At 43.4% G+C, this 24,145-nt stretch overlaps 1 protein-coding gene across 2 annotated transcripts in view; it reads right to left on the reverse strand.

Moving 5' to 3' along the window:
* The window catches only part of bcl9 (BCL9 transcription coactivator), a 239,725-nt gene that overhangs the window by 199,431 nt on the left and 16,149 nt on the right, over positions 1–24,145 (reverse strand). The window contains exon 2 of one of the 2 annotated variants that reach the window (XM_048532549.2): positions 5,654–5,857. The exons of the other annotated variant lie outside the window; for it this stretch is intronic. The gene's annotated coding sequence lies outside the window, so the exon portion shown is untranslated. The remainder of the gene's footprint in view (positions 1–5,653; positions 5,858–24,145) is intronic. 2 annotated transcript variants of the gene reach the window in all.

Raw genomic sequence — 24,145 nt, forward strand, 5'->3', positions numbered from 1 at the left:
TTAAAACTGTCGTTATTTCCTTTATGCAATCTCTATCTTTTATCTTAAATTTGTGCCTGTTCGTTATTATCCAACCATATCTTTCATGTTTTTAAACACCTATATCAAAGCTCCTGTTGGGCTTAACGGCTTTTCAGGAGAACAGTCCGCTGTGTTCCAGATTGTCTATACAACTGGAAACTCTCATTCTTAAAACTGTTCTAATAAAAATACTCTACACCCTCCCTAAAGCCTTGACATTGCCCCTTAAGTGTTACCCAGCACCAGACACAATACTTTAAATGAAATTTAAAAACATTTCCCAACTATTTAATTGCATTAAATTTAATCTGCATTTTAGGCAGTCTCAGTCTAGAGCACATGACCAAATCCTGGGGTGAGTTTGGACCCCCGACTTTCTGATCCCAACAGGTGAATTTTTAAACCAGATACAGAGCAGTGCGCAGTAAACCCTGGGAAGCATGAAAGGATCAGAGGGACCTCGATGCGCATGAACACTAGTCCCTTAAAGTTCCAGAACAGGTGGATGAAATGGTTTAGAAGGTATACAATATACTTGCCCATATTAGTCAGGGCATAGGTTTAAGAGTCGGAAGGTTATGCTGGAATTGCATTAAATGTTGGATAATGACAAGCTGGACTATTGTCTGCAGTTCTGGAATCTACAATATAGGAAGGATGCGAAAGCACTGGAGAGGATAGAGAGGAGATTTACCAGGATATTGCCTGGGCTGGAGAGTTTCAGTTGTAAAGAGAAATTGGATAGACTGAGGTTATTTTCTTTACAGCAGAGGAGATTGAGAGCAGATGTGATTGAAATATATAAAATTGTGAGGTGAAAAAATTGGGTCAACAGGAAGAAACACCTCCTTGATGGAGGAATCAATGACCGGGGGCATATATTTAAGGTAAGGGATAGAAGGTTTAGAAGAGGAAAAGCTTTTTCACCCACTGGGTGGTGGAAATCTGGAACTCACTGCCCGTGAGGGTGGTAGAGGCAGAAACCAACACAGTTTTACAAAATATTTAGATGTGCACTTGAGATCTCAAGGCAGATGAGACTATGGGCCAAGTGCTGGAAAATGAGATTAGAATAGTTAGGTGGTTATATCTGACCGAGCAGATTAAAGGGTCTTTCTCTGTGCTGTAGATCCCTATGACTCAATGATTATGATTCTAGATCACTCGGACTCAAATTTCAACCTTTGACAATGGCTTAAAACAGCCTAATAAGCCCAAAGTCTTGAAATGTTGATGGCAGTGGTAATGTTACTGGGTTAACCGTCTACAGAGCTAGGTTGAACACTGAGGACTTGAACTCTAATCCCAGTGTTCAGTTGTTGAAATTTAAATTCATGTAATAAAACACAGACTTGGAAGAATTATATACACAAAGCATTCCATGTCCAGTTGCTGGCCACATTTCATTCTGTGAGGAATTCCCTCAGTTTCTCCAGGGACACCAGCATTTGTAGCAAGAAGATTGGAAAACATTTTCCTCTGATTAAATTCAACGTTGCCCAACAACTGAGTCTTCATATTAAGAAGACTGGATGATCTTCAAGGAGCATCTCAGTTTTCCCCAAAATTTGATCAGCTTCATGATATTTCTCACTCTGTAATTCTCGACAAGGTGGTCCTATCTTTTTAGAAGTTCCTATACAAGACACACCAAGTGGATGAGCCAGCAAACTTAGCAGAGTCAGGCCTAGTTTAAACATTTAAAGAAGATTCATCCTGCGGTACGTAGCTTTCCAGTCACTGATGCAGTACATTAGGGTCCCCCAGATACTACTCCAGACCAGGATGAGCAGATTTTTTTAATTCAACCTCTCCTATACTGATACCAGCTGATGGGACAGACAGCATTATTGAAAATTCATCAAATGAAGCTACCAAAGATGTTATGGAAGTATCAATTCCCTTAACTGTATAAGATGGTCACGTTGACCATCTGACTCTTAACGGAGAAATTAAACTTGATGAGATTGCAGGATCACAGATCACAGCAAGCTCTGCACATGCAGACACCGTCTGTCAACAAGAGAATGATGGTCTATTTTTCCATGAGCCTCTCAAGGGTTCTGCAAGCTTCTCTAGCTTTTGGGGGACACTGTCAAAAACACCAGCATTCGAAGATAAAGCCCATCTCATAACAGGGTTCTTGCTGAGAAATTTTGTAGAATTTTTGTACAGCACCAACAGTTTGATTGGGACAGTCCCAGAAGCAGATTTTTCAGTGTAAGGGACAATGGCTGCAAAGATATTCATTTATATTTCACAGTCCTTCTAGACGTAGTTTGAAGAATTAAACCAAAATTCTGTACTCTCCCAGCTGATTCAGTCATCTCCTTGGCCTTAACATGTCAACACATCAATACAAAGCTGAACATCCTATTATACTGGTGGTGAAGAGTCACAGTGATAGGTAGCAGTTCTTACTCAATGGTACAGCTTCACCATTTGGTTGTGTTTTGTTGACAACTGCAGTAGAAGGTATTGTGGAAACATACAACAGGATAATACCTATGAAAGTGGTAACAGTAAGGCCTTTGACAAGATCCCACATGAAAGGCTAGTCTACAAAGGTAAGATCTCATAAGATCCAAGTCAATTTGGCATACTAGATTCAAATTATGTTTGCAAATAGGAAGCAAAGTGTGATGTGAAAGGTAAATTGGGCAGGGCAATGGCAGTAGAATTTAATCCTGACATGTATTTTGCAAGGCCTAATTGGGGAAGGATTTACACAATGAAAGGTGGGTCCATGGAAAGTTTTGGGGAACAACGGGACTTTATTATACAAATCCAGAGATCCCTGGATGTTCAGCAAGCATAGACATGTTGGTGAAGGCGATATACAGGTTGCTTGCCTTCATTTGCCAGGACATAGAATTTAGGAGCAAACAATCTTGCTGCAACTTTAGAGGACATTGTATTCCACCTGTGGCCAAACCAGTGTCCAGTTATGGTCAGTGGACTATCAGAAGGACATAATTCACTGGAGAGGGTGCAGAAGACTTTCACCAAAAATGTTGTCTGGGGTAGAAAACCTCAGTTATGAGGAGAGGCTGGATAAGTTGGGTTTGTGTTCCCTGGAGGAGGCGGCTCAGGGGGGAATCTGATTGAGGTATACAATATTATGAGAGGCATAGATATGGTAGATCATGAGAATCTTTTCCTCATGGCAGATGTGTCTGGAATGATGGAACTACAATAGTTTTGGACAGACAATGTCTGTTACATTATTCTCAACGATATAGACAGAATAAAAATGTTTAAAGAAATATCTTGAGATCTGTCCAAGTTTATCTGAACAGACAAACCCCATACTAAAACTCTCAGCTCGGGTTCAATTCCCACTGTCTTAATCTACTTGTTTTGATCTGCTCCTTAAATGAAAAGGCAAAAAATGTTTTCCCTGTTAGGTCTGATGCTCTGCCCATTTTTACAGTTATTTTTATTATTTATTTCTTCATACTTTATTTTCTTCACACTTGTTTTGCTTTTGGAAGTTTAATGTCATGTCTATCCTTACATTTCCAAAATTTGCTCATCAGCCCTTAAGTGAGAAAAGAATTGAATTGTGGCCCCTCAGATATGAAGATTGGATACAAGGTTTATGGTACATCACCTTTTGCTGGCTCTGATCTGGTTGTGTCACCAAGTGCTGTGTCATCTATGCTACAGATTAGAGATGTTGGGACTGCTTTCCTTGGAGAGAAGGCTAACATGACAACTGATAAAGGTTTTCAAAATCATGAGGGGCCTGCATAGAATAGACAGGGAGAAACTGCTCCCATTCGTAATTGATTTGAAAATGAGATCTCACAAACTTAAAATAATTTCCCAAAGAAGCAAATGCAAATAAAGAAAATGCTTTTAAGTGTATTTCAGATCTAGAATGCACTGTTTGGGATTGTGAGGGAAAGTTCAATTGAGACATGCAACAGTGTATTTAAATAATCATTTAACTCTAACTATATTCAGATAAACAGGAAAAGGCAGAGGACAGTGATAAATTATGATGCATATTCAAAAGCTCAGTGGAGACATGGACTGGACAGTCTCCTTGTGCATCTTAACAATTCTGTGATGCTTTCCTTCAAAAAACTAGGTCTCATTTTTATATTGATGACCCTCAAAAGACAAGTCAGTAAAGGGTCAACACAGCAGCCCAAACAGCATCAGAGGAGCAGGAAAGCTGGCGTTTCGGGTCTCGACCCGAAACGTCAGCTTTCCTGCTCCGCTGATGCTGTTTGGCCTGCTGTGTTCATCCAGCTCTATACCGTGTTATCTCAGATTCTCCAGCATCGGCAGTTCCTACTATCTCAGTAAAGTGTCATATTGGTGACATCGTTATCCTGTAATATTCCCTTTCGGATTGCTATATAATCTGTACAGTCAATCTTGCCGTGTGTTTTGCCAAAGCCACAAATTTGGGAAATATAAGTGAGCTGCTGCTGATTACTGCTCATGGAGCAAGTATACTGCTAAAACAGCAGCTGTAACTATAAAGCATGAGGTGAACAGCAAATATCTGTGATGTTCCTGGTGGCCTCTCTGCATTTTCTTTCCCTGAGCCCAGTTCACGCTGCAACTCACACTGCTATTTGCAGAAGGAAGCTGTTCATACCAGAGTTCTCAGTTCAGGAATTTGGAACTTTAGAGAGGAATTAGTGGGCGAGGGCACCACAGCTTCCCTGTTTGGTAAGTAAGGAAACAGTATCCTACGCATCTACCACATCAAGCAGATGGAGACTTACTGTCTGCAGAGAGTATGGTAAAATCCTGGAGAGGTGTAGAACACCAAACTATCTGACTCAAAACAAAGAAGAGCTATCACTGAGTTAAACCAGACACAGCCCAATTTATGCATTATAATCATTGAGAACAGGTGTTAGCATAGCGGAAGCTTCACTGGGCTATTAATTTGGTGATCTAAGTTAATACTGGGCAGACAGAACAGAGCTGAATTCTGTAGGTGAGGAAAGAGTGACAGCACTCGACATCAAGACTGCATTCAATCCAGTAAGGCATCAAGGAGACCAGGTAAAACTGGAATCAATGGGGATCAGGGTACAAACTTTGCACTGGCCAGAAGATGGTTGCCATTCTTGGGGGTCAATCAGTGCAGCTCTCGGACACCTCTGCATGAGCTCCTCATGATACTGTCCTAGGCCCAACCATCTTCAGATGTTTCATTAATGATCCTCCCGCAATCATCAGGTCAGAAGTGGGCTTGTTCACCGATGATTGCACAACGTTCAGCGCCACTCACGGCTCCTCAGATACTGAAGCAGCCCATGTTCAAATGTAACAAGACCTGAACAAAGTCCAGGCTTGGACTTACAAGTAGTAAGTAATGTGCACCACACAAATGCCAGGAAATAACCATCTCCAATAACAGACAATCTAACCACCATCCCTTGACATTCAATGGCATCACCATGACGGAATACTCCACTATCAACATCCTTGGCATTACTATTGTTCAGAAACTCAACAGGACTTACCAAGTAAATGTAAAGCCTACAACAGCATGTCATAGGCTAGGAATACTGTGGTGAGTAACTCACCTTCTGAATCCCAGAACCTGTCCACCATCGACAAGGCACAAAGCCAGGAATGTAATGGAATTCTTCCTACTTACCTGGATGTGTATAATTCCAAGCACACTCAAGAAACTTGACACCATCCAAGGCAAAGCAGCCTGCTCGATTGGCGTTACATCCACAAGCACTTACTCCCTGCACCACCGCTGTTCTGTAGCGTGTGTGTACTACCTATAAGATGCACTGCAAATATTCAGCAAAGATCCTCAAGCAGCGCCTTCCAAACTCATGAACACGACCATCTGGAAGGACAAGGGTAACAGATACATGAGAACATTAGCACCTACAAGTTCATCTCCAAGCCACTTACCATACTGACTTGGAAATAATTTGCCATATCCAAATATACGCAGCTTGGGAAGATTGACCATGCGAAATTGCCCATTATGACCAGGGATATGTAGGCTAAGTGGATTAGCCATGGGAAGTGCAGGCTTTTTGGGATAGGGTAGAGGGGATGGATAAGGGTGGGCTGCTCTTCAGAGGGTCAGTGGCGACTCAATGAGCTGAATGGCCTGTGTCCACACTGTGGGGATTCTAAAATTCCTTCATTGGCACGAGGTCATATGCCTGGAATTCCCTCCCTGAGGGCATTGTGTATCAGACTACAGCACGTGAACTACTGCAGTTCAAGAAGGCAGCGTGCCACTATGTTCTCACGGGCAACGAAGGTTAGCCAATAAATGCTGGCCAGCTAGCGACTCCCACATCTCATGACTGAATTAAACACAACTTTGAATCCCACTGTGACTGCTGGTTGAATCTTGAATTCATTCAACAATACATGAAACCATGTAAAATCTAATTTCATTGAGATTATTATCAATGATTTTTATTTGTTCATGGGATGTAGTTGTTTAAATTTAACAGGGACAGAACATGTTTATAGAAATTTTGCACTCAAAATGTGCTCAGACTGCACATCAATCTACATCTGGAGTAGCCAAGTAGAAAACCTACCCTAGAATAGTCAATGCTTTCTTTGCTAAAGTCAAATCTCAGCAAATGACAAAGGCCAATGATTCTCTGTCACTTTGATTTTTAAAATACAATGCAATCCAGCTCTTCAGTTAAAATGAGGAAGGATGCATTTGCATTCATAAAGTGCCTCTGTAAAAGTTTCTGAAAGTGTTCCCCAATGATCCAAAGTCTACTGAATGGAAACAAATATGCTTATGTTTATTCAACAACTTTACTCCTGTCAGGGCAACCCAAATTGACTCCCAGCCAAGGTACTACTTTCAGGTCACTGTAGGTCAGCATTGCTGCCAATTTCAATACAGCAAAACAGCTTATGTAGAATCCACTTATGTAGACAGTGTTACAGGCTTCATGGATGAGCATACTGGTGAGGGGATGGTAAAATTCAGCCCTTCTCCAATCTCATTGCCATGTTAAGAGGCAGCAGGGAAGAGGTAGAAGTCTGACTAATGAACCTGTTTGATCCTCAGGCAGGATAGAAATAATTGTTTTCTTCAGGGGTCCCTGTTCAGTCAGATGAGCACACCCACACCTCCCTTCACCTCTCACACAGGCGTGTCCTGCTTCCTCATCTTTGCATTCTCTCACTCACCACCCCTACCCTTCCCTATAGTCTTCACATGCCTAATTAGGATCTGCCGTCTTGGCCGTACCTTGAAGGGCTCAAGCACTTGCTTTTCTGAGATTGAATCAATTCCAGCAGCAACCACCAGTCCCAGGGGTGCTGCTGGACTCAAAGAGTTGTCAACAAATCCAGAGGCAGCACTTCCTTCTTAAAGAGGTTTGGAAGGCCCATGTACACCGATTAAATATCCTCAGAGTGCAATGGCAGGCAAGTTCCCCAAGCATTTTGGTGAGAAAGTGGGTAACCACCCCAACTGTTCAAGCCCACAAGTGCACATTAGATAACCAATTTTAAGATGTCACTGAGTGATAACCATATATATTTACGCCTGAGGGGCCATTCGCAAGGGCTTCAAGGGATTCTGTGCTGAGTCTATGATCTATGTCAATGATTAAATGCAGGGGAATGTGATTCAGAAGTTTGGAGTAGATCAAAAATTGGTCATGTGGTTGATGGTAAGACAAAAAGATATCAGTGGACTGGCTAGATAGAATTCCATCTGCCACTTTTCTGCCCATCTGCAGAAGTGTGAAGTAGTGTGTCTGGGAAGGCAAGCAAAGAACATGCACTCTAAATAATAGGATTCTGAGACATTTTGAGAAACAGGATGACCTTGCTCTGCATGTCCACAGAGTCTTCAGAATAACAGGTCCACATGATCACCAAAAAGGGATACAGAATGCTTTCCTACATGAGCAAAGTGTAAGTACAGTGAGAGTATGCTGGAACTATACAAAGCATTAGACAGTAAACGTAATATCACTGTATTCCCAGAGAACCACAAGGTGCTCGCTCTCTCATTACACAGCAATAACTGGTGGTGGTTTAAACTGACAGGCACCACGCTTCAGGTGAGGATGAGGTTGAGAAGGTGAAAACTTTATGGAAACCTCAACTAGCTAGATTACAGATTACTGACATCTTACATGGTGGAGATGCGATGGGCCAAATGGCCACTTTACTGCACCATAACAATTCTGGCCACTGCAAGAAATATGTGATTGCAATAGGGAGAACAGGGAGGAGATTTGGAAGGGCGTTGCCAAGAATTCTGAATTTTAGGACTGGATTTGCATGACAGAGGAGGTTGAGGAAGATTCAGCTGAGATGTGTATAAAAGTTTGAGGAATCTAAAGAGAGTGGGTAGGTGGTTTTGTTTCCATTAGCAGTAAGATCAATAATCAGGCAGACAATCACAATAATTGAAAAGAGAACAAAGGGGAATAGGAGATAACAAGGTGTAGAACTGGATGAATATAGCAGGCCAAGCAGCATCAGAGGAGGAGGAAGGCTGATGTTTCAGGCCGAGACCCTTCTTCAGAAATGGAGGAGGGGAAGGGGGGTCTGAAATAAATAGGGAGAGAGGGAGCAGCAGATAGAAGATGGATAGAGGAGAAGATAGGTGGAGAGGAGACAGACAGGTCAAAGAGATGGGGATAGAGCCAGTAAAAGGTGAGTAGGTGGAGAAGTAGGGAGGGAATAGGTCCGTCCAGGGCGGATGGACAGGTCAAGGGGGTGGGATGAGGTTAGGAGATGGGGGTGGGGCTTGAGGTGGGGGGGGGGTTAGGTGGGAAGAAGGGCAGGTTGGAAGGCAGGTTAGGGAGGCTGGGATGAGCTGGGCTGGTTCTGGGATGTGGTAGGGGGAGGTGAGATTCTGAAGCTTGTGAAAGTCCATATTGATACCATTGGGCTGCAGGGTTCCCAAGCGGAATATGAGGTGCTGTTCCTGCAACCTTTGGGTAGCATCATTGTGGCGCTGCAGGAGGCCCAGGTTGGACATGTCATCTGAGGAATGGGAGGGGGAGTTGAAATGGTTCGCGACTGGGAGGTGCAGTTGTTTAGTGCGAACCGAGCGTAGGTGTTCTGCAAAGCGGTTCCCAAGTCTTCGCTTGGTTTCCCTGATATAGAGGAGGCCACAACAGGAACATCAGATACAGTATACCATATTAGGAGATGTGCAGGTGCACATCTGATTCACGTGTAAAGTCTTCTTGGGGCCTGAGATAGCAGTGGGGGGGGCGGGGGGGGGGGGGGGGGGCGGGGGTGTGCGGGCAGGTGTAGCATTTCCTGCTGTTGCAGAGAAAAGTGCCAGGTGTGGTGGGGCTGGAGGGGAGCGTGGAGCAGACAAGGGAGTCCCGGAGAGAGTGGTCCCTCTGGAAAACAGATAAGGGTTGGGAGGGAAAAATGTCTTTGACGGTGGGGTCAAATTGCAGATGGCGGAAGTGTCGGAGGATGATGCGTTGGATCTGGAGTTTGGTGGGGCTTTACACGAGGATCGGGGGATTCTGTTTTGGTTGTTACTGCGGTGAGGGGGTGTGAGGGATGAGTTGCGGGAAATGCAGGAGACACGGTCAAGGGTATTCTCGACCACTGGGGGAGCAGGTTGCGGTCCTTGAAAAACGAGGACATCTGAGATGTACAGGAGTGGAATGCCTCATCCTGGGAGCAGATGTGATGGAGGCAAAGGAATTGGGAATAGGGGATAGCATTTTTGCAGGAAGGTGGGTGCGAGGAGGTGCATTGTAGGTGGGAGTTTTTTTTTTAAAAACTGTGGTAGTCTGGTCCAAAACACAACATTTAAAAGGGCAATTTAGGGATACACTCTTGCAGTTAAAACATTTTTGATTGCGTACTTGAGGTGCTGTAAACTATAGACCTACACACCAAGAACTGAAAGATGGGATCTGACTGGTTAACTGCTCTTGATCAAATGCTGGAATGATAGAAAGTTATTCTATCTTGTGGGAACCCATAATGTTATATTTTTATCAACAGAAATACTAGAATGAGCAACATGGACATCAAGGAAGAGACAGGTTTCACCTAGCTTTCTATGCGCAACTTATACAAATGGCTATAAGATACAGGTATTAATGGAGAAGTTCTTAATGGAAATATTGCGACACAAGTGGTCTGGATGTGAAATAAAACAATAATTTCAGTGTAGAACTGTTTCATTTGACTTTTATAATACACTTACCACATTACCGCTATGTTAAACTTACACACAACTTTTATTATATTCACCTTTTACCCTCGTTCTCAAAATCTCAGATTAAGGGACAAACTATTTAGGACTGAGATGAGGGAGAATTTCTTAACTGAGAGGAGGTGAACCTTTGTAATTCTCTCCCCAGAGAGCTTTGGAAGCTCAGTAACAGAGTATATTCAAGACAGAGATTTCTAGATACTAATGATATCAATGGATAGGACAACACCATGGGAATATGTCATCAAGGCAGGTGTTAAACCATGATCTATAATGGGGGATCAGCACCAAGGGGCTGACGCCACCCTCCTATTTCCTTGTATCCAATTGCTAAATTAAATTAGGATGTGGGGAGATGGCAAAGAAGGGGTCAATATGCGAACTTCTCCTCAGCAGAGCTAACAGACAGATGATGGGATGAACAGCCCTGTTTTTGTGGCACAACCATTCTATGATTTTGAGATAATTTGGCCTAGAGGTGAAGCCCAGCTTGGACTCCCCAGCCTTGAGGTGAAGCCCAGGGTAGACCCAAGTTGAAGCCTAACATGGACTTGCCTGTTCCCTCTGCATTGTTTCCCCTCCTTCTCTGCTTTAGAAGGACTGCAAGGTTGAACTTTTAACTTTATTAGATAACAAGGTGTAGAGCTGGATGAACACAGCAGGCCAAGCAGCATCAGAGGAGCAGGAAGGCTGACATTTTGGGCCTAGGCCCTTCTTCAGAAAGCCCAAAATATACGAACCCTCACCTTTGTCATCTCTTTGCAAAATTCGAACAAGTTAATAAGACAAGACCTGCCCTGCATAAGGCCATGCTGACTATCCCGAATTAACCCATGTTTTTCCAAATCCATGTAATTCCTATCCCTAAGAATTCTCTCCAATAGCTTCCCAACCACCAACGAGAGACTCACCGGTTTATAGTTTCCTGGATTATCCCTATTTCCCTTCTTGACCAGAGGAACAATTGTGCCTCGCCAATTCTCCAAGGTCTCTCCAGTTGCTAACAAGAATACAAAAATCTTGGTAAAGGCCCCAGCAGTCTCCCCTTCTCTCAATATCCTGTGGTAGATACCATCAGGCCCTGGAGTCTTATCCACCTTAATGGTCTTCAAGAAACCCAACACCACTTCTTCTTGGTCTTAAAATACCCTAGCATATAAGCATGCTCCACACAATCTCACTTTCTTCCATATCATTCTTCCAAGCGAACACCAATGCAAAGTACTCATTTAAAATTTCACACACAAGCTCTGTCTCCAAGTAAAAGTTCCCTCCTTTATCCTCCAATGGTCCTACCCTCTCCTTAGTTATCATCTTGTTTTTAATGTATCATTTTTTATAAAATCCCTAGTGTGGAAACATGTCATTCAGTCCAACAAGTCCAAACTAAATCTCTGAAGAGCATCCCAGCTAGTTTCACCACCCTGCCCTATCCCTATAGCTCTGCATTTCCCATAGCCAATCCACCTAACCTGCACATGTTCAGACTATGGGAGGAAAGTGAAGCACCCAGCGGAAAACCACTCAGACACAGGGAGGACATGCAAACTTCACACAGTTAGTCACCCAAAGCTGGAATTGAACTCAGGTACCTGCCGCTGTGAAGCAGCAGTACTAGCCACTCAGCCAACATGCTGCTCATGCTTAAGTACTGAATGCCCTGGGATTCCCTTTAACCCTGATTGCCAAGGTAATTTCATGACCCTCTCTTGCTGTCCTAATTCCCTTCTTGTGTTCTTTCCTGTTTTGTTCATATTCCTCACAAGACCTGTCTGATTTTAGCTTCTAAACTTTACATATGCTTCTTTTTCCTATTGGCTAAATTCACAACCTCTCTCGTTAATCAAGTTTTCCTTACCTTGCCATCCTTGTCCTTTCTCCTTACTTGAACATGCTGGTCCAGAACCATGATCAGCAGATCTTTGAATAACTCCCACGTGTTAAATGTGGACTTGCCTGATAACAGCTCCTCCCAATTAACACTCCCTAGCTCCAGCCTAATTATGTAATTTACCCTCTCCCAATTTACTACGTTCCCATAAAGGTCCTGACTTATCCTTATTAATTGCTAATAACAACAAGTTGCAATCACTGTTTCCAAAATGCTCTCTCACTGAAAGGTCAGTCACCTAGCCAGCCTCATTAGTCAATACAAGGTCCAGTATGACCTGTCCTGTAGTTGAACTATCCACATACTGTTTCAAGAACCCGCTTGGATGCACTTAAAATCTGGCCCATCCAAGCAGCTTGCTCTAACTGTGTCCCAGTTAATATTGGGGAGGTTAGTCATCCACTGTGACAACCACGTCACTATTGCATCTTTCCATGATCTGCCTAAATATTTGTTCCTCAATGTCATGGCAGCTGTTTGGATCTGATAGTGTAGTCCTATCAGATTGATTACATTTAATGGCACGACACTGAACAGCATTGACTACAGAGGGATCTTGGGATTCAAGTCCATAGCTCCTTGCAAAAGTGGCTGCAAAAGTAGATAAGATGACAAAGTAGTCGTATGGCATGCTTGCCTTATTGGTGAGGGAATTGAATACAACAGTCAGGCTGTCGTGCTGCAGCTTTATAAGACTTTGGCTATGCGATACTTGAGTACTGCATCAATTCTGGTTACCACATTGCAGGAAAGATATGGAGGCTTTGGAGGGAGTGCAAAAGACGTTTACCAGGATGCTGCCAGGATTAGAGGGTATGAGCCCTAAGGAGAGGCTAGAAAAACTCAGCTTGTTTTCTCTGGAGCAGCGGAGCTTAAGGGAGACTTGATACAAGTCTATAAAATTATGAGATGCACAGAAAGGGTTGATGGTCAAAGGCTTTTTTCCCCTAGAGTGGAAATGTCTAATACTAAAGGGCATACATTTAAAGGTGAAAGGAGGAATGTTCAAAGGACATGCGAGTTGTTTTTTTTTAAAATCAGAGAGTGGCAGGAGTCTGGAGCGTGTTGCCAGTGGTCGTGGTGGAAGCAGATACAGTGAGGTTGTTTAAGGGACTTTCAGATGAATATACAAGGAACAGAGGGATATAAGCTAAGGCCAGGCAAAAGGGCTTTGTTTAATTTGGTGTCATATTCAGTACAACATCATGGGCCAAAGGGACTGTTCCTGTGCAGCAAAGAACAAAGAGCAAAGAAAATTACAGCACAGGAACAGGCTCTTTGGCCCTCCAAGCCTGCACAGACATGCTGCCCATCACAACTAAAACCCCATACTCTTCCAGGGACCCTATTCCTCTATACCCAGCCTATTCATATACATGTCAAGACACCCTTGAAAAGTCACGTATTGGCTTCGGCTAACTCCCCCAGCAGCGAGTTCCAGGCACTCACCACCCTCTGTGTAGAAAACATGTCTCGTATATTACCTTTAAACCTTGCCCCTCGCACCTTTAACCCATGGCACCTGGTAACTGACTCTTCCACCCGGCAAAATGCTTCTGACTGTCCAGTCTGTCCATGCCCTTCATAATCTTGTAGACCTCTATAAGGTTGCCCCACAACCTCTGTTGTGCCAGTGGGAACAACAAGTTTCTCCAACCTCTCCTCAAAGCTAATGCCGACCATATCAGGCAACATCCTGGTAAATCTTTTCTGTACCCTCTCCAAAGCCACCGCATTCTTCTGGTAGTGTGGTGACCAGAATTGAACACAATATTCCAAATTTGGCCTAACTAATGGTCGAAAAAGTTGCAACATTACCTGCCAATTTTTAATCATCCTCTGCCAATAGCTGGGTAAAAGTTCGGCGCAACATTGTTGAAGGGCCTGTACTATGCTGTACTGTTCTACTGTTCTATGTTCTAATTCTTAAACTCAATGCCCCAGCCAATGAAGGCAAGCATGCGTTCTTGACTACCTTTCCCACCTGCGTTGCCACTTTCAATGACCTGTGTACCTGTACACCCAGATCCCTCTGCCTGTCAGTACTCTTAAGGGTCTGCCATTCGCTGCATATTTTCCATCTAGATCAGACATTTCAAAATGCATTACCTCATATTTTTCCAGATTAAACTCCATCTGCCATCTCTCTGCCCATGTCTATATCCAGCTGCATCCTTTGGTAGTCCTCGTCACTATCAGCAATTCCACCAACCTTTATGTCATCCACAAACTTACTAATCAAACCAGTTACACTCTCCTCTAAATAATTTATATATATTACAAACAGCAAAACTCCTAACACCGATCCCTGAGGAACGCCACTAATCACAGCCCTCCATTCAGAAATGCATCCTTCCACTGCAACCCTCTGTTTTCTATGACCGAGCCAGTTTTTAATCCAACTTGCAAGCTCACCTCTGACCCCATGTGAATTTACCTGCTGAATCAGCCTGCCATGAGGGATCTTGTCAAAGACCTTACTGAAGTCCATGTAGACAACATCCACCACGCTACCCCCCAATTGATGATCTTTGTCACTTCCTCAAAAAAACCCAACCAAGTTTATGAGACATGTCCTCTCCTTCACAAAACCATGTTGCCTCTCGTTAATATGCCCACTGATTTCCAGACGGGAGTAAATCTTGTCTCGAAGAATCCTCTCCAATAATTTCCCTAACACTGATGTAAGTCTCACTGGCCTGAAATTGGCTGGATTATCCTTGTCGCCCTTCTTAAACAAAGGAACAACATTGGCTACCCGCCACTCCTCTGGGACCTCCCCTGCAGCCAGTGAAGATGCAAAGAATTCTCTCAAGGTCCCAGCTATTTTCTCAATTGCCTCTCTCAGTATTCTGGGGATATTCCATTAGGCTCTGGGGACTGATCTACCTTAAATGTTTTTCAAGACCCCCAATACCTGCTCCCTTTTGATATCAAAATGACCCAAACTATTTACACACGCTTCCCCAGACTCATCATCCTCCAAGTCCTTCTCTATAGTGAATACTGATGCAAAGTGCTCATTTAATACTTTGCACATTTCCTGTGGCTCCACACATAAATTCCCCTTCCTGTCCTTGAGTGGGCCAACCCTCTGTCTAGCCATGTACTTGCTCTTTATATATGTGTAAAAAACCTTGGATTTTCCTTAATCCTGTTGGCCAATGACTTCATGATCCCTTTTAGCCCTCTTGACTCCTTGCTTAAGTTTCCTTCAACTTTCCTAGTATTCCACCCTAGCTTTGTGTGTTTCTACTCTCCTACCCTTTATAAATGCCTCCTTTTTCTGTTTAATTAGGGTCACAATATCTCATTGCCCAAGGTTCCCTAAACTTACCATAGTTATCCTTCATCTTTAAAAGGAACAGCGACTTATACTGGAAAGCCTCACACATACCAGATGTTGATTTGCCATCAAACATCTGCCTCCAATCTACATTCTTCAGCTCCTGTCTAATATTGTTGTAATTAGCATTCACCCAATTTAGCACCTATCTTCATCCACCAGTACCTTAAAGCTCACCTGAATTGTGATCACTGTTCCCAAGCTGCTCCCCTACTGAGGCATTGACCACCTGGCCAGGTTCATTCCCCAATCCTTGGTCCAGTACAGCCGCTTTCCGAGTTGAACTATCTACATGCTGTTCCAAGAAGGTCTCCTGGATGCTCCTTACAAACTCTGCCCATCTGAGCCCCAGCCACTAAGTTAGTCTCAGTCAATACGGGAAGTTAAAATCACCCGAGAACAACCCTGTTACTTTTACATCTTGCCAAAAACTGCCTACGTACCTGTTCTTCTGAGAGAGTGATAGTAAACCCCAATCATCATGATTGCACCCTTCCTGCTCCTGAGCACTACACATATTGTCTTGTATGAGCCACCTGAGGTATCCTCCTGTAGTACAGCTGTGATTATTTCCTTAACAAGTAGTGCAACGCTCCCACCCCTTTTATATCCCCCTCTATCCCACCTGAAACATATTTTTCTTCGAACGTTAAACTGCCAATACTGTCCCTCCCTTAACCAATTCTCTGTAAAAGCAACAAAGTTCTAAGCATTCATCCGAACTCTTAAGTTCATCTGCCTTACCTGTTACACTTCTTCCATTGAAACAGATGCACTTCAGTCCACCAGACCTGCTTTGATCAGCAACCACGCCCTGCCTGCCCTTCCTCTGAGTCTTACTGGCCCTATTATCTCGTTCCCTTTGAGTCAATTCACCTTTGAATTGATTCCCACCACCCTGCCGAGCTAGTTTAAATCCTCCCGAGTAACACCAGCAAACCTCCCAGTCAGAATATTTGTGCCCCTCCAGTTTAAATGCAACCTGTCCTTCTAGTACAGGTCCCACATGGCCTTGGATCGCTCCTGCAATGGTCTAGATATCTGAAACCCTCCCTCCTGCACCATCTGTTTAGCCATGTGTTGAGCTGTACTATCCTCCTATTTCTAGCCTCACTGGCATGTGGCACAGGGAAAATTCCCAAGATTACAACCTTGGAGGCCCTGCTTTTTAACTTTCTACCTAATTCTGCTGCTGCAGGACTTTGTCATTCATCCTACCTATGTAGTTAGTACTGACATGTACCACGACCTCTGGCTATTCACCCTCTACTTTCAGATTGTTTTCTGCCCATTCACAGACATCCTGAACCCTAGCACTAGAGAAGCAACACATCATCCTGGAATCTCATTTACATCCACAGAAACACCTATCTATACCCATAACTATAGGTGTCTTGAAGTCATCCACCTTCTGGAAGCACTGACTACACTGATGGAGATCTTCCCCACAACAGCCAATCAGCGTCACCACTCTGTTGCCCTCTCCTGTATTGATCTATGTTCTAAGTGCCATACTTCTCTCTGCTAACTTTATCAATGTTACTGCACCTCCCACCAAGACACATACTGTACCACTCTCACTATTGCCAGCAACATCTTCCGTCACTTGACCTTACCCCAGAGCCTTCCACTAACCCTGCATGCCCTCTGCGTTGCCTCTTCAGTCCTTCAGAACACCTCACCTCTTTACCCCTATGTGGACACAATGTTGATCTTGCTTTGTGCACCTCCCATGTAGCCATAACCTTTTATGCCTCGTTCTGCTGTAGCACTTTATGATCTGTACATCCTTGCTTACTATGATCTGCTTATATTGTTTGCAAAACAAAGCTTTTCACTATACTTAGATATATCAAAATCAAATTAATAGCTGAGCCACCCATTGTCATCTCAGTCATCCCACCCTTTCTACATGTGTGGGAGAACAACAGTGCTGGAAGAGCCTGGGCATTTGGAGTTGTGCCAACACCTGGGGCAGCACGGTGGCTCAGTGGTTAGCACTGCAGCCTCACAGCACCAGGGACCCGGGTTCGATTCCCGCCTCGGGCGATTGTGCAAACTCCACACAGACATTCTCCCAGTGTCTGTGTGGGTTTCCTCCGGGTGCTCCAGTTTCCTCCCACAGTCCAAAGATGTGCAGGTTAGGTGGATTGGCTGAGCTAAGTTGTCCATAGTGTTCAGGGGTGTGTTGGTTATGGGGGGGAAACGGGTCTGGGTGAGATTCTTCAAGGGGCAGTGTGGACTTGTTGGGCTGAAGGGCCTGTTTCCACACTGTAGGGAATCTAATCTAAAGCAATATTTAATCTAATCAGGCTCCCCAAACCCGAGAAGGAGAGATTTCCTTCCTTCACAGGAGAAGGCTTGGATCACTCCTGCAGTGATACAGAAGCACCTGTGAATGCACCAAACAAGTAAATACCACTTTTCATTTCACTGCAACTCATATAGTAACTCTGCTGTGACTGTCAGCCATTGCATACCATTCCAAAGTGTTGGACAAGTCACCTGCCTTTTTTTTTTAAATCATGAAGGTTTTGCAAGCCTCCTGACAATGTCAATGGAAAAACATCCTTTTTTTTCCCCCATCCAGACAGTACCAAGGCCTCAGAAGAAGGATTGGCAAGGCTGCCTCCTGCACCCCCACTAGCCCAGATACTGATGCCTCAATGTGAACGTTAGGCGTAGAAAATGTGGGACCACAATCTGAAGAGCACCTCACTGCAGTTCGCTCTGGCCACTGACTCTGGTAGGACAGGACCTTGTTTTGTCAATAATCAGGACTTCATCCACATGCACAAAGAGGAACAGGAGTAGGATGTGGGAGGCAATGACACTTATTGTCCAGAGGCTGTAGCAGTGGAGCAAGTCATGTGACTGTCTATCACCATGAACAGGTTGGCAGCTGCCATGCGGTTCCAGACCGAGAATCTGCTGGACAGACACAAGCACCTGTACTCCATCATCCCAGACACTGGGTCCAAAGACCAAAAACATGGCAACAGGCAACATGGAACCTTGGTCATGGACTTAGTCCAACTGTCTCTCTTCACTAGGAGATAGGGTAGCGCCGATGCTGCTAGCCAGAAAAGGAACTACGCATAAGTGCCTCAGCTGTTTCCATGAAAGACAGGTCCTCCATCTCTACCCTTCTTGCTCCCCTCCACCTCTTGGAAATTAAATCGATGGGGGGCAGTGTGCCTCTGGCAAGAACACCCTCAGTGTGGTGTCTAGTGGTGTCCTCTGGTATCTAGACAGCAGAAACCCCGGGATCAATCTGCCAAGCCTTCAGGGCCAATGCCCTCTACATGTGAGCAGGCTCCCTCCATCCTAATTGCAGAACCAGGGTGTGCACTGAGACATGGTAGGAAGCAAAGAAGGAAGAAAATATATTGAAGGCACTTTGGTGGCACAAGTGATGACAGCTATCATGTATATTTGAACCTTGTAAATAAATGGTGTAGACTTTAATTGTCAGGCATCTACTTTGGAATCCCTCTCTTTAGATGCTCAATACATAGAACATAGAACATTACAGCACAGTACAGGTCCTTCGGCCCTCGATGTTGTGCTGATCTGTCATACCGATCTCAAGCCCATTTAACCTACACTATTCCATGTACGTCCATATGCTTATCCAATGATGACTTAAATGTTCCTAAAGTTGGCGAATCTACTACCGTTGCAGGCAAAGTGTTCCATTCCCTTACTACTCTCCAAGTAAAGAAACTACCTCTGACATCTGTCCTATATCTTTCACCCCTCAATTTAAAGCAATGCCCCCTCGTGCTTGCCGTCACAATCCTAGGAAAAAGGCTATCCCTAAACACCCTATCTAACCCTCTGATTATTTTATATGTTTCAATTAAGTCACCTCTCAACCTTCTTCTCTCTAATGAAAACAGCCTCAAGTCTCTCAGCCTTTCCTCGTAAGACCTTCCCTCCATACCAGGCAACATCCTAGTAAATCTCCTCTGCACCCTTTCCAAAGCTTCCACATCCTTCTTATAATGCGGTGACCAGAACTGTACACAATACTCCAAGTGCGGTCGAACCAGAGTTTTGTACAGCTACAGCATAACCTCTTGGTTCCGGAACTCGATCCCTCTATTAATAAAAGCTAAAACACTGTATGCCTTCTTAACAGCCTTGTCAACCTGGGTGACAACTTTCAAGGATCTGGGAACATGGACACAGAGATCTCTCTGCTCATCTACACTATTAAGAATCTTACAGCCCAGTACTTTGCCTTCCGGTTACTCCCACCAAAGTGCATCACCTCACACTTGTCCGCATTAAACTCCATTTGCCACCTCTCAGCCCAGCTCTGCAGCTTATCTATGGCTCTCTGCAAACTACATCATCCTTCATCACTATCCACAACTCCACCGACCTTAGTGTCGCGTGCAAATTTACCAACCCATCCTTCTACACCCTCATCCAGGTCATTTATAAAAATGACAAACAGCAGTGGACCCAACACCGACCCTTGCAGTACACCACTAGTAACTGGTCTCCAGGATGAACATTTCCCATCAACTACCACCCTCTGGCTTCCTGAAAGAAGACAATTTTCGATCCAAACTGCTGTATCTCCCACAATTCCATTCCTCCGCATTTTGTACAATAGCCTATTGTGGGGAACCTTATCGAACGCCTTGCTGAAATCCATATACACCACATCAACTGGTTGACTCTCATCTACCTGTTTGGTCACCTTCTCAAAGAACTCAATAAAGTTTGTGAGGCACGACCTTCCCTTCACAAAACCATGCTGACTATCCTTAATCAATTTATTCTTTTCTAGATGATTATAAATCCTATCCCTTATAACCTTTTCCAACACTTTACCAACAACTGAGGTAAGGCTCACTGGTCTATAATTACCAGGGTTGTCTCTACTCCCCTTCTTGAACAGGGGAACCACATTTGCTATCCTCCAGTCATCTGGCACTATTGCTGTAGACAATGACGAGTTAAAGATCAATGCCAAAGGCTCGGCAATCTCCTCCCTGGCTTCCCAGAGGATCCTAGGATAAATCCCATCTGCCCCAGGGGACTTATCTATCAATACATTGTCACAATTTCCAGCAGCAGTTCATGGTCAAACAAGAGGCTTCATGTTTTGAGGTGTGCATTGCGAGTACACTAGGTGAAGGGGGAACAATGTGTGCACGTGGCATTTGAGTGCCTTTGTCCCTCCTGCATGAAGATCCCTTACATTTGGATACCACTGTGCTCAAATGTGCACCTGCTAAAGTTGTCCAGCTGTAGCTCTGCCAGCAAAGTGCTACCTTCAGACAGAGAAAATGCTGTAGAATGGCCATGACATAGCAGTCTTCAGACCTGTGTTCTATGGAAGTGGTGACAATGTTGTTCCCCATTAAAAGCCTGCTGAACAGTCTGTGCTGCAACCCCCTCCTTCACAATTATCCACTAACCCAGTGTACGGTCACAACTATTTTCTTCCCATTGCGGAAGCCTAAATCTGACCATGTTGGTGAGTCCCCACATTCACTTTCTTGCGGTCCATCCCATCAAACTCAAAGAACACACACTTTTCAATTCCTCATTAGACACAGGTCAAGTATTAAAGGATTGCAGGACGCCAATGTGGTATTATTCAAGAACAGAGCAAGGGATAAACCAGGAAAGTACAGGCTACTCAGTCAAACTTCAGTGATGTGGAAACTACTGGAAGCAATTCTCAGGAATAAATTAATCTTTATTTGAAGAGGCAGGGATTAAACAAGGATAGTCAGCATGGTTTTTGTTAGGGAAGGTCATGTCTGACCAACCTGACTGAATTTTTCGAAGGTTATCAAGTTTGTAGATGAGTGCAATGCATTTGATTTAGTCTGATTAGACTTGACCAATTCTTATAAAGGTCCTGCACAGGAGACTGATAGTAAATGTGAACATGTAAAACTAAGGAAATTTGATAAATTGGATCCATAATTGGCTGAATGGCAGGCAACAGAAGGTGATGATTGAGGTGTATTTTTTGTAACTGGAAGTCTATCCAGTATCCCACAGGGGTCAGTATTCAGGTGCTTACTGTTTGTAGTTTATATAAATGATTTAGATTTGAAAGTAGAAGGGTTGATCACTAAGTTCACAGATGATACAAAAATATGTACAGTAGCAAATAGCAAGGAGGACGATAGCCTCAGATTGCTGGAGAATACAGAAGGACCGATCAGATAGGCTAACCAGTAGCAAGTGGGAATTCATTCCAGATAATGTATTTGGGCATGACAAACGAAGCGAGGGAATACATGATGAATGGTAGGACCCTAGGAAGCACTAAGCATCAAAAGGGACCTTGTGTGCATGTACACCAATCCTTTAAAGGTATCAGGACAAGTAGATAAATTGGATAAGAAGGCAATAGGATACTTTCCTCTATTAGCCGAAGCATAGAGTTTAAGAGCAGGGAGGTTACGCTGAAACTGTATAAAGCATCGATTAGGCCACACTAGTGTGTTTGGAAATCCACATTACAGGAGAGACGTGAATAAATTCCTTCTGTCATTGCTCTTCCCAATTTATTACGCAAGCAATATCAGACTGTAGCCCCTGACACCATCATACTTAATACTTACAATACCAATTTTCATGTAATCTGCAAACTCACTTATTATACCTTCTACATTCAAAGGCAAGTTATTAATATACATAACAAACAGCAAGGATCTCAGTACTAATCCCTACAGTACACCGCTGTTCACAAGTTTACATTTGCAAAAACATGCTTCCACCATCTCTTCTTGCCTCCTTTAAATGTTTTAGCAAAGATCTGTAGCTCAGCTTGTGGATAAAGTTGTTGACTTGCTCGCCACGTGAGCCAGCTCGGTGAGCAAATCAACAACCTCACCTCTTGCCTCTTACTTGCAAGCCAATTTTGGATCCAGTTTGCCATACTGCCTTAGATCCAATGGGTTCTTACTTTTTGGAGCAGCCTTCCATGTGGGATATCTTCAAAAGTCTCAAATAAATTAGTCAGACAAGATCTACCTTTCTCAAATCCATGCTGATCAATCTCTGCCTTTCTAAGTGTTGATTACTCCTATCCCGGAGACATTTTTCCAATAATTTCCCTGGCACTGACGTCGGACTAACTATCCCTGCCTCCCTCTTGGACAAAGAAAATTTATTAGTTATCCTCTAATTGTCTGACACTTCACTTGTGATCAGTAAGCATGAAATATCTCCATCAAGGTACATGCAATCTTCTCCCTCTTCCCACAGCAGCTGGGGATACATTTCATCAGGCCCTGTGGATTGATGGAGTTTTATGCTCACTAAAACATCTAGTACATTTCTCCTTATTAATCTTAACATGTTGTAGAACCTCAACATCCCAACAGAATCACCTGTTACAATGTCTTTCTCCCATGTGAGAACAAACAAAAAGTATTGATTTAATACCTCACCCACGTTCTCTGGCTCCAAACATAGGTTGACCCTTAGGTCTCTAATGATAGGTCCCACAATTTCCCTGGTAATCCTTTTCATCTTAACATACTTATAAAAAGTCTTGGGGTTTTCCTTGATCTTACCTGACAAAGATATTTCATGGCCCCACTTTGGCATCCTAATTCCTTTTTAAAGCAACCTGCTACATTCTCTATACTTTTGAAAGGGCCCTATAGTCATGTTTTTAATGCACTGTAACTGACATATGCTTCCTTCCTTTTTTAAAAAAAATCAAACTCGTAAGATCCCTTGACATCCAGGGTAGCTCTTACAGCTCAAGCCCTTAGAAGATTCTACCCAGAGTGTGAAAATTGCCCAATCCTTAGGAAAACTGTGCAGTGATTATAGGGGGACTATAAGTCTTTAATAAACACAGAAAATGCTGGGCAATCTCAGCAGGTCTGGTAGCAACTGTGGATAGAGAAACAGAGTTAATATTTCATAGTCCAGTAAAAACTCTTCTTTAGGCCTGCTGAATTTCATCCAACATTTCCTGTATTTGTTTCAGATTTCCAGTATCTGCAGGATTTTATCTTTGCTATAAGACTCTCTTAGGTGAGCATCACCACAGCTCTAATAAAGTTCTCAAAGCAACTAAAGAGGATTTTACTCAACAGAAAAATGAACTGCTTATATAGAAGGGCAGAACTGCATCTCCTGGAAATGGAAACAGAAATGTTAAGTCAGTGAAAGAATCTTAAATTAAAATTGATCCTGAATTCCCACAAGACAAGCTGAATGCAATTGTTATGTGTGACAGGTCAGATGTTTGGCTTGTAGAAACTTTCCTCACAGACTTGGAAGTAAAAAAAACATGAAAAGTTGTGATCAACTGGTGATCTGGATTTAAAACCCAGAGGCTCAGGTACAGTTTTAAAGAGAGGACATCTTCAATGACATTGTGGTGTCTGGCTTTGAGGAACAACATGAGAGAGTGCTGAATTAAGGGTAAGAAGCATTATGACATGGGATCTCTCCTTGGATATCGATTTGAAGCAATGAATATCCAAAAGCTAGATGAATTGATAGCAATCAGCAATATTCTTCTTGCCAAAGTTGACCAGATGTCAGGAACATATACTTATGCTATTATATATATTCTAAAGAAAAACTCTTTAAAATGGGCCCAAGTAATCTTACAAAATGACTCCCAGCAGCTGCATGACTTCTCTTGTGGATTCAGCTGCAACCAAACACGGAAAATCAAACACTGGTATCTTAC

The sequence above is a fragment of the Stegostoma tigrinum genome, chromosome 6, assembly GCF_030684315.1.
Source record: "Stegostoma tigrinum isolate sSteTig4 chromosome 6, sSteTig4.hap1, whole genome shotgun sequence".
NCBI lineage: Eukaryota > Metazoa > Chordata > Chondrichthyes > Orectolobiformes > Stegostomatidae > Stegostoma > Stegostoma tigrinum.